General features: G+C 36.1%; 2 long non-coding RNA genes across 2 annotated transcripts; one reads left to right on the top strand and one right to left on the bottom strand.

The window, feature by feature from the left end:
• Positions 1-2,919: 2,919 nt before the first annotated feature.
• LOC124155018 lies at positions 2,920-4,688 on the bottom strand. The gene is made up of 3 exons (XR_006864097.1): positions 4,430-4,688; positions 3,446-3,610; positions 2,920-3,150 (listed from the first exon to the last, which is right to left on the bottom strand). It is a non-coding gene; the product is annotated as an uncharacterized LOC124155018 (long non-coding RNA).
• Positions 4,689-5,813: 1,125 nt separating this feature from the next.
• Positions 5,814-6,620, top strand: LOC124155017. The gene is made up of 2 exons (XR_006864096.1): positions 5,814-6,162; positions 6,563-6,620. It is a non-coding gene; the product is annotated as an uncharacterized LOC124155017 (long non-coding RNA).
• Positions 6,621-10,808: the final 4,188 nt, after the last annotated feature.

The following is a 10,808-nucleotide window of genomic DNA, read 5'->3' as shown; positions in this document are numbered from 1 at the left end:
CTTTTTCGATGCGTGCGTAAATATACATATCAAAAGAAATCACACGGTGTACTCCGATTTCAAAGAATTAATAATTTACGTGAAACCTATTAATCATATATGCGTGTTGCAAAATCCCCCGGTTACACGTAAGTACAATTCCTAGTTATATATATATATATATTTTAATATCACGAGATGTGGGTCAATTCCTAGTTATATTTATTGCCAAGAACCCTACTTGATTTGATTTAGGAACGGAACCAAACGGACCGTTCGGACAACAAATTCAGCCGTAGCCTACGTTATCAAAACAACAGGTTCTATTTTATACGCTAGCACTTACATTATTTCCTATACGTTCTCGCGTACAGAGACTATAGTACAAGAACTTCCACTTTAAATTATATCATGTAAACAAGGAACAAAAGCGAAAATTTCACCATGAACAACGGAAAAAGACGCTACCTTTAGTTGCCAAGTAACGGTTTTACCGAGACGGTCATGTTGTTCCAAGCAGAGCCATATTTTTCCTCGAGATGTTACAGGCTGAGTTATAAGAAATATAAGGAGCATGCGGAAACACTATACTGCCGACAGTGAACGCCAAGAAAAAATTATTTGGATGTCACATCAAACTTACTTGGAATACATGTAGCTGCATCTTTGTAACCGCCAAACCACCATGCTGTCTCCGGTGTTCCATTCCGGTTCCTCTGTTGGAAAGGAGGAACGGAGGAATGTGGAGAATCTGTATCGCGGAGTAGCGGTAGATTCAAAATTCGTTCGCCACCAAAAAATCTAGAATTTCAATATAAAGTAAAGGTACGGCAGTACTTACCTTCTATTGCCTATCCTTAAATTGGACAATTACAATGTCTAATCTGGGAATGAGGCCATCGATGCCGTGATAATTTTAGGAGAATTCTTACCATTAAAAATTAAAATGAATTTAAAGCGTTATGTTTCATTAAAATACTTTCCAATCAATCGCCTCTGAGATTTTTTAATCCCTAGAGAGTAAATATTAATTAATCAATAAGTTGAAAGAGTTCATTTAACCTGCAGGAATGGAATGTCCCCGAGACGGCTACGCGACGTCGGCAGGACATTGGTACATAATATAAAATTTCAGTAAAAATCGATAAATTCCATTATTCCTGTTGTTAATTTTTGTAAAAGTTGCTAAATTTAAGTAATTTTTATAATCATGAAAGAGTACGGGTTTATTGTTCATCCAACGCTTCTCAACCGTACAACATGCGGAAATTTTTAATTTTTTGAAAATTGCTAAAATTGTTGCTAAATTTGTTAAAACTTTAAAAATTGTTATAAATAATGTAGAGAGTCATAAGTTCGTTCAATTGTTGTTGTTTAACCCGTAAGGCATGTAGAAATTTTTAACGCTCGTAAATGTTACTTAAATTGTTGCTAACTTTGTTTAAACTTAATTAATTGTTATAAACAATGTAAAACTTAAAAATAGCGTACATTTGTTGTTCTTAAACTATAGAAGCGGTAAAAATGTCAAATTTTTTTTTTCGTTAAATAGTTTATAATTTCCTCCCAGAGTCCACACTCCAACAAGAGGATTACACTTGGTTACCTAAAATAATCCTCAAAATAACTCTTCCTCCACGAAAAATTTCCTCTTCCTCGATCGGGAGGAAGTATTCTGGCTTCAGAAACGAGAGAGAGTTTTTTTCTTTCTCCCTTCTCCTACACTCCCTACTCGGAGGAGGATCTCGAGACTTTCTCTCGGAGTTCCTCCTTGAGGAGGTGAGTGAGGAAACCAAAACTCCGAAACCCTGCATAATGGGACACTAGCTGGACGTCCGCTGGACATCCAAGATAGGACAGTGTGCGGACGGATGGCCAGGACAGCCGGCGGATGTCCTCTGGCTGTCCTGAAAATCCGCGGACACTGAGAGGACGCGACGGACGCGCAGCGGACGTCCTCTGGCAACGATGTGCTGTGTGGGTTTTGAGTGTACCATTAGTGTAGGAAAATGGTAAACTCTGTGAAGGCTGTGTGTAACCATAGTGTACATAGTTATAACTCCAGTGTACAATCTGTGTAACTTTGTGGTAAAGTGGCCCAATCTGTGTAGGTTTTGTGTGTAACTTGTGTAACAATTGGCGCTGAATTGTGTACAGTGAGTACAGAGTCTGCAGTGGTACATGATGTGTACATGATGTACACTATAGTACCATTTAGTACACAGGTGTACAATAATGGTAACAAGGGTACCATGCAATTAGGATTAAAATTAAAAACATAAATGCAGGAATGTTTAAAAATCAATCTTTATTGCTGTTTGAAAAAGAACTATAAATCATCAATTGTTGCCTCCTCTACTCCCTCTTGATGATCTTGATAGTTCCTGTTAAATGAAAAAGTAAAATTAAGAACATTTGTCAAGCAAAATTTTATAACTTGATAAAATGGACAAAAATTTGGTTTAATGCATAACATTACACTTTCTGTCAAAACAATCTTTCTTTTTTTTTAATGAAATGAAACAGTGGTTGAGAGAACCTTATTTTTCACAACATTTTCATAAATAACAACCCCTTAAGTTACTGCTCTTATTTACTTTACCTCATACCATGTTGATTCCAGCCAACTTATATTAAGCCAATAGGTAAAATAAAATTTGAAGTAACTTACAAAGCCAGGCTCCCGAGATTTTCTTCTTCCCCAAGCCAGTGTTATGTCTTCCATTTAAATCGCTGGCCAGCTTTGACAACATGGTCATCACCTCTGCGGACTTTTGTGCAACCATTAATCAAACTCATTTGGTTATTAACAGAAAAATAAATTCTAGTAATTTTATGCATTTATGTTATCACAACTCTATCTTCTAACAGAATTTTAAAAGAAGCCACACTAATAAACAGCTTCAGAATACTTCCACAAAGATATCAAATTTAGGAAATTTAATCTTGTTATTCAATATAACTTAAAAGTTAAAACACCAATTGACATAATATGGGAAAATTAATTACACACTAATGCTACAAAGAAGTGAAAACTGCACTACTGATTAGGATGATCAATATGATGGCCTTTCTTCTAGGCATCCCTAAATTTGTCATGTCTAAGCCAATGCTTTGTGTAATTTTCTAATTCCTTAGATGAAGCACTTAGGTGATAAAGTCGAACTGCATCTGTAAAAGAAGGGGTATTCTCTATGACAATGATATCAACAACATGTAGTCCAATTAATCATCATAGGTAATTTATAAAATTTTTGAAGGATCAATTTATATCGAAAATAAGGAAGAGATATGTTAGACAATAACTTATGTAGTGGGGATGAAGAGCTTAATTAGAAATAAGTCTTACTGAAGAAAGGGATAGATGTTTTTTGGGGTGTTGTCACAAAGAAATATCCTTTTGATTTAGAATTGCCTCAGATAGTATCTCTCCTCTAATGATGAAAAAATGTAATATAAAACTTACCAAAAATTATTGTTTTCAGGCCAAGCTCAGAAAATACTCTTTTATTTATGTAGCCTATCCAGCTATAGTTGGCTTCCAAGATGTCTTTCATGACATAGGTACCGGATAGTTCGTTAAAATCATTTATTTAGAAGTGTTGCCTCCAATCAGGGCCAACTCGGAAATCTGCAATGAAATAAACAAAGTATATACATTGTAATCTTCTTTTTCAAAGGTAGATGCGTCAAGTCTTTCACAGAATTGTAAATATTCATGATGATAATATTTTATAGGAATCTGTCGCATGAGACATTTTGTATAACAATAGTTTCACCAGCATTATTGCCAGCATCTTCAGGTCTTATTGACAATTCAGTTATGTCCTGTTATGTACACTGCATTCACAAACTGACATCCAATATGTATTAAAACCAGTTGAAATATTATTTTCCGAAGATATTATTTCTGCCCCAATTCCAACTTCTACTGAAATTGCCAGCAAATTGTGAAAATTGATAACATTATAACTCTTTATGACTTTCATTGCAATTTAGGCATTCGTAAAAATTGTACTGAAGCACAAATCAATACCTAAATGATAATGATCGGAGAGAGTTAAATTGATGGCTATGTTTTGAACGGCTTATTAATTATTCGACGTATTTCCAATGGTTATACATTTTCAAGAAAAAACTCTTCGTATACGATTTAATTGAGATTGAGACTGATACTTTAATGCCATAACTAACTGCTAACAAAGTGGATTCTTCTGCGAGAACCCTGATATTTCCACTTAATCGGTCTGAATGGATTGTATTTTTACTATGGCCGCGAAAGCAAAGATCATGCTAAATTGTAATTAAACTGTGAACATAGTAATTAATAATCTTAAATACTTATTGGACAGAAATTAGCGGTTCATTAATCGTACTAGTACATACGAAAGATTACATGCACAACCTCGGTGATTTACTAACGACTAGAAAAAATGTTCCATTTACTTACATGGTCAGCTCAGCAGATATGTGTTGATTCTGACAAGGATATATTCTTATATCTCTCTTCGTGCCGCTAGGATCCACTTTACCCGGTAATTCAGTACACAGAAACAGACAGGAACTTAATCCGGCGTCGATTTAAAAAGTCCCTGAAATAGTATTCAACCAATTCCTTTTTGCCAGTCTTCATTGCGAAACACGGATTATTTACCTCTTCCGTTGCGTACTTCAACGTAAATTTGCTAGTAAAATAACATTCTACAGCATAGCTTCCCTAACAACACCGGATATCCTACGGATATCCGTTTCAGGTCCGCTATGTCCTATCTAGGTCCGCCGGCAATCAGGATATCCGTCGGATCTCCCACGGATATCCGAAGCCGGATGATCCGAAAAATGTCCGAATGGGATGATCATAGGATATTCTGTTACTTAGCTATAATAACAATAATATACAATTGTTACCATTATTGCATTCAGATTTGCACAATACCAATGCAGTTGTACCATATTCATTGATGAAAACTAAATGAATACAAATAACAACTCTGACTGCAAAAAAATATTCGAGTTAATATTTGAAGTTTTTCCTGTAAGTTTTGGTTTTCGCTCATTTTTAATGCGGGTTTTCTGACGAATGCAAGCATATAGCAATGCAAGCAGAATATCCGTTTCAGGTCCGCTATGTCCTATCTAGGTCTGCCGGCAATCAGGATATCCGTCGGATCTCCCACGGATATCCGAAGTCGGATGATCCGAAAAATGTCCGAATGGGATGATCATAGGTTACAGAGCTTTAATAACAATAATATACAATTGTAACCATTATTGCATTCAGATTTGCACAATACCAATGCAGTTACAGCAAATTCATTGATGAAAACTAACTGAATACAAATAGCAACTCTGAATGCAAAAATTATTCGAATTGGCATTCGAAGTTTTTCCTGCAAGTTTTGGTTTTCGCTCATTATTAATATAGGTTTTCTGTCGAATACAAGCACCTATAGTTTGGAATTGGTGATTATAGCATTTACAAATTTCCTCCACAGTGATAATTATTATATTTTTCGTTGGAACCATTATATTACGTACTTATCTAATAATAACGGATTAAAAATCGTATTTCTATTCTAGCGAAACTAAAATCTGCTCTAGAAAAATTTGCCCTTACATTTGATAAAACAAATAATGCACTGTTAAAAAATCTTTGGGACTACGAACCTCCGCTGAAACCAAAATACCGCCTCCCCAGATGTGCCCTCAACCCTTCCCATATCCCTATCCCCTAATTCCCTGTCAAGTATTATTATGCCATGACTCTTTTAATCTGTAAAACGTGATAAACTAATCTGCCTGCATTATTACTAAACGTACCCCCCAGGAGCTGCAAAGCTGGGAACAGCGGAAAACAACCACGACAAATATACTTGGACTTGGAAAATCGTATTTCGAAACTTGCGCCTTAACGACCGGCGGCCATCTTATATAACATGTGACTATAACAAGCGCCCACAGCCATCGCCACTAAAGTTGTGTTTACATTCGTAGGTACTGTATTTTTGACTTTGTGAATTTAGCTGTGCGGTAAAATCTTATTTTACAAGCAAATTTACGTTGACGTACGCCATGGAAGAGGAAAATGATCCCTTTTTTGCAGTGGAGACTGGCAAAAAGGGATTAGAAGAATACAGTTTGTCAGCATCATTGACCCATCTACTGTTTACTGACCATTTAAATGTAAGTAAACGGAAAATTTTTCTCTATTCGATAGTAAACCAACGAACTTGTGTGTATCTAGCCTTTCAGGACTAATTTATTTCTCAGTGTAATTAATATTTTGTATGATCTTTGCGTGATAAAATACAATCCATTCAGACCGATTAAGTTTAAATATCAGTTCTCGCAGTAGAATCCATTTTTTAGCTGTTCTTTATGGCATTTAAGTATTATTCTCTATCTCAATGAACTCGTATATGAAGGGTTTTTCTCACAAATGAATAACTATTGAGAATATGTCGAAGAATTATAGTGTAATTAATGAGCAGTTCAGGACATAGCCATCAATTAACTCTCTCCGATCATTATCATTTACGTATTGATTTACGTCTTTAGTAAAATATTCGCTAATGCCTTACAGTTAGGAGAGGATGCAGAAAAATACATCTTCTGGTAAATGACGTGAGGTCCTCCGAGGATAAAAACAACAGTGTGAATGCCGGGATCAGAACATTCCAGTCTCTCCAGACCGGAAGAGAAAACTTCTATAGCTACTGCAGGAGCATGAAGAGCCCAAGGAGGTGCAAATGTACCATGTAATCCCCGGAAATGGTAACGAGGAGGTTGATGAAGATAATTCGTATCTATTGATCCACATTCTTCCTGAAGGCATGTTTACACTGTACATTAACTCGTAGGAGTCATTGTCTAAATGTATGAATGCATCAATTTACTCGAAAATGCACCATGTTATAGGCACCCAACTTGTGTGAAGTTGTGTGCCTAACCATTGTGTGTTAACAAAGGTAACGTTGGAATAGAAATACTTTGTCATTCCTCTTACTCAGGTGTTTATTATTTCGTTGTTTATCTCATTTTAGACTATTGTGCATTCCGTGAAAATAATCTACAAAGCATTGCTCTGCTCACATATTTTCGCACTGTATTTACTTAGTCATAATTAGTGTTTTGGAGTTCAGAGATTAAGTGAATTCATTGGTCTTATCTATATGGACAGTTTATTTTGTGCCAATGTAAGCATGAAATTTGTTTCCATGTTATATATGTTTCCATAACTTATGTATGTTTAATAATTTTGTCTTTTAAAGCCATGCATGTTGTATTTGTTCACAGAGAAGTGCCATTTTTGTTAATTTTATAAGCTGAAATTTATATGATGAATCAAACGATTGTTTTATCTGGTTCTTGTCAATATTCAACTGTAACCAAGTGGTAATCATTCTTAACTATTGTTTGCTACAATTTTTCATTAAGGTCACTTTACAAGGTTGAATTTATTCATTGATACGGAAATGCAAACCCAGAAATTATATCATCTCAGGTTTATTATTAGGCATAGTTGGAAGCTTGGGTATATAGATTTTACCTATAAACAATGCCATTGTTGATGTGATTCTTCAAACCATTGCATTCTCAAAGCATGAGATGTTACGATCTTCCTTGGAAATCATTTTTCTGAACTTTCAGGGTATGACCTGTTCCATTCAAATTCTTGGATTCACTAAATTTAAATTGATCCAATTCCTAAGAAGTAACATTAATTTTGAAAGTCAGTTTGCTTGAATGCAATAACTCAAATCATGTAAAAAGGCCTTACAAATGACAAAATAAGAAATATTAAATAGTTTTTAATGCAAATGTGTTTCTTTTTATTTAATCAGTAGTCACTAGTTAAAGCATTAATCATTCGAATGAAGGAATCTATTTGGTGTATATTCTTGTAACAATATGCAAAAAATGGTATTAATATCCGGAAGGGGACGTCCTATGGATATCGGATTTTGGGACATGCGGATGGGCCACGGATATCCGAAGGAAATCCGGCGATATCCGTCGGACATCCGTCGGATATCCATAAGTCCCAAAATCCGATATCCATAGGACGTCCGCTGCCGGATATTAATACAATTTTTGCATATTGTTGCAAGAATATCGAATTTGGGACATGAAGACTCCTTCCACCTTGATAGGGTTGTCTATCATGTGCAGGATCCTTTTTGGTGTATATTCTTGCAACAATATGCAAAAAATTGTATTAATATCCGGCAGCAGACGTCCTATGGATATCGGATTTTGGGACATATGGATATCCGACGGATGTCCGACGGATATCGCCGGATTTCCTTCGGATATCCGTGGCCCATCCGCAACGTCCGCCTTGGATATCCGACGGACATCCGTCGGATGTCCATGTGTTGTTAGGGTTAATTCGTAAAGTCACAAAATACAGTAGCTGCGAATGTTTCAGCGCGACAGCTGTTGGGACATGGTATGCAAGATGGCCGCCGGTCGCTTTGGCCTTTGGCGCAAGTTTCAAAATACGATATTTAATCCTTTATATTAAAAAATAATAATCACATAATATAATGGTATCGCGACACAGTGGTAAAATTGTGATGACATTTGTGTCCCCAAAAATAGTGATTGATGTGTATATATTGAGTACACTTCTGGTGCATGAATAGACTGGTAACTTAGTGGTACAATCTGTGTAACATCTGATGCATCACATTGAGTACGGCTGTGGTATCAATGATGTACAGGATGTACAGACTGTACGATTTGTGTAACTTTGTGAGTAGAAAAGTGTAGTAAATGTGTAATTTTACATAATGTACCATATTTTTACACATATTTGTTACACAGATTTTTCGCCAGGGTAGATATCGTCATTTAAAAATCTAAAATCGTGAAATACGTACTCCAGGAGTAATAATCTTTCGATTTAGGCAATAAAAAAATAATAGGAAACCACCCTATTTCAAGCTGTGCACTCTGGTTAATATACATGCAAATTGTTGGAATTTCAGAAAACCTGAAAGTATAACCTTAAGGCTGTAAGTGCTCAAACGAAAAGGTAATGCATGAACTTAAACCAGCAAGGAAAAACGTGTAAGAATACCACAATGGGCGAGAAATATTAGCAAATTTTGGAGTACTTTCCAGCAATCAGGGGCCGTATTCTGTAACTCCAAACCGATCGGTGCGGCACCGATTCGTCGGGTGCGACGTCACACCGACTCCCGGTAAGAAGTCGTGCGATTCTGTACGAACCCGGTCGGTGCGGCACCGACGAGAGGACGGGAGATCGTCGGTAGCCGTACCGACAGCAAAGAGGTGTCGGTACGGCCACCGACTAGTGGGTTTCATGAATTCCCCGGTGCGCATTGTACGTTTTATTTTGTTTTTACCTTATCACCGAGTAAATAATGAGGTTTTCTCCAATGTTATCTTTTTCTGCCCCTTCGAATACGCCTCTATAATTCACTGTGTCATCATCTATATTAATTACCTTGACAGAAATATAAGATAATGGTTAATAAAAATGAGGTTTGCTAACATATAATGACTTTCTCTCATTTATGTTACCGCACTTTCACTCGCTTGTAATAGGCTTTATTTCTCTCTATCATCATTTATTTGCTCCTTTGACATAAAAAAGATATTTTTTATTAAATATGAGTTTTGCCGCAATGTTATCACTTTATATCACTCTGAATAGGCGACTGTTATTTCACTCCATCATCAATTTGGCGTTTCTCTCGGCATAGAAATATAAGATCTTTTTATTTAAGTATGAAGTTTGCCACAACGGTATCAGTTTCTTTCATTTGTAACGGGCAACTATATTTCATTTCATCGTCAGCCATTGATTCCCTTGACGATAAAAGAAGATATTTGTTAATAAGTATGAGGTTTACCGCAATATTATCATTTTCTCTCACTTGGAATGCGCTCTACTTATACATATGTATTTCACCCAATCACAATTTATTTACTTCCTCGTCATTACACTTCTTTTAATTGCACCCAGCTCCATATTTTTATAACAATTTCCTAACTTGTTCCTCTAATATTACATTTGCATTTGAATCCTACGTTCACGTTCCATGGTATGCTATTTTCGTCTGCTACGGTGCCAATGGCATAACCATGGGCATAACCTTCCGTTGATAACATTTATACGGAACTTACTTAATGACGACTATATTACCAAATCATGAATAAATAGCATTATACGGAACCAATATTTAAAAAAATAAACTACGATCTCAAGGATAGTTTCAATAATTCATTCCAGCAACAACAATCTCCATCACATACAAACTTTATTGTGATGTTGTAATATTGTTTCCTTCGATTCTGTAGGTACAGCATTACCACCACACATTATATAAGCATTGTTAACAACTTATCCAATATCGTTTATCTTAATCTAGCAATAAGTCGTAATTTCCGCAAATAAAAAGATTGAGAATGACGACAACAAACTGTGCCAATGAGTCTTCACTTGTTTTTACCCTTCTTTCATTGGTGGAGACACGTGAAACTTCGGATATATTCGGATTTTCCCTGTTTGGGAAGGAAGGGGAACCGTACCGACTGGTTTGAAACCGATGACCTTACAGAATCGCTGAAAGTGTCGTCGTCGGTGCGGAATCCGTTGTCGGTACGGTTTGATGTCCAGTCGGTGGGCTTGAAAGGGAAACCGACCGGTGCGGCACCGACGAAATACAGAATACGGCCCCAGAATAGAATCATGTTCGTTTATACAGGGGTCAATTGATTATGGTTAATCTTAATGCTTAGTTATAACTAAATAGTTAAGAAGGAATTACGGTGGCATATACTCTGATCATGCACGG

The sequence above is a fragment of the Ischnura elegans genome, chromosome 3 (assembly GCF_921293095.1).
Source record: "Ischnura elegans chromosome 3, ioIscEleg1.1, whole genome shotgun sequence".
Taxonomy (NCBI): Eukaryota; Metazoa; Arthropoda; class Insecta; order Odonata; family Coenagrionidae; genus Ischnura; species Ischnura elegans.
The sequence above is the reverse complement of the archived record's forward strand: the minus strand, read 5'-3'. Positions and strand labels throughout refer to the sequence as shown.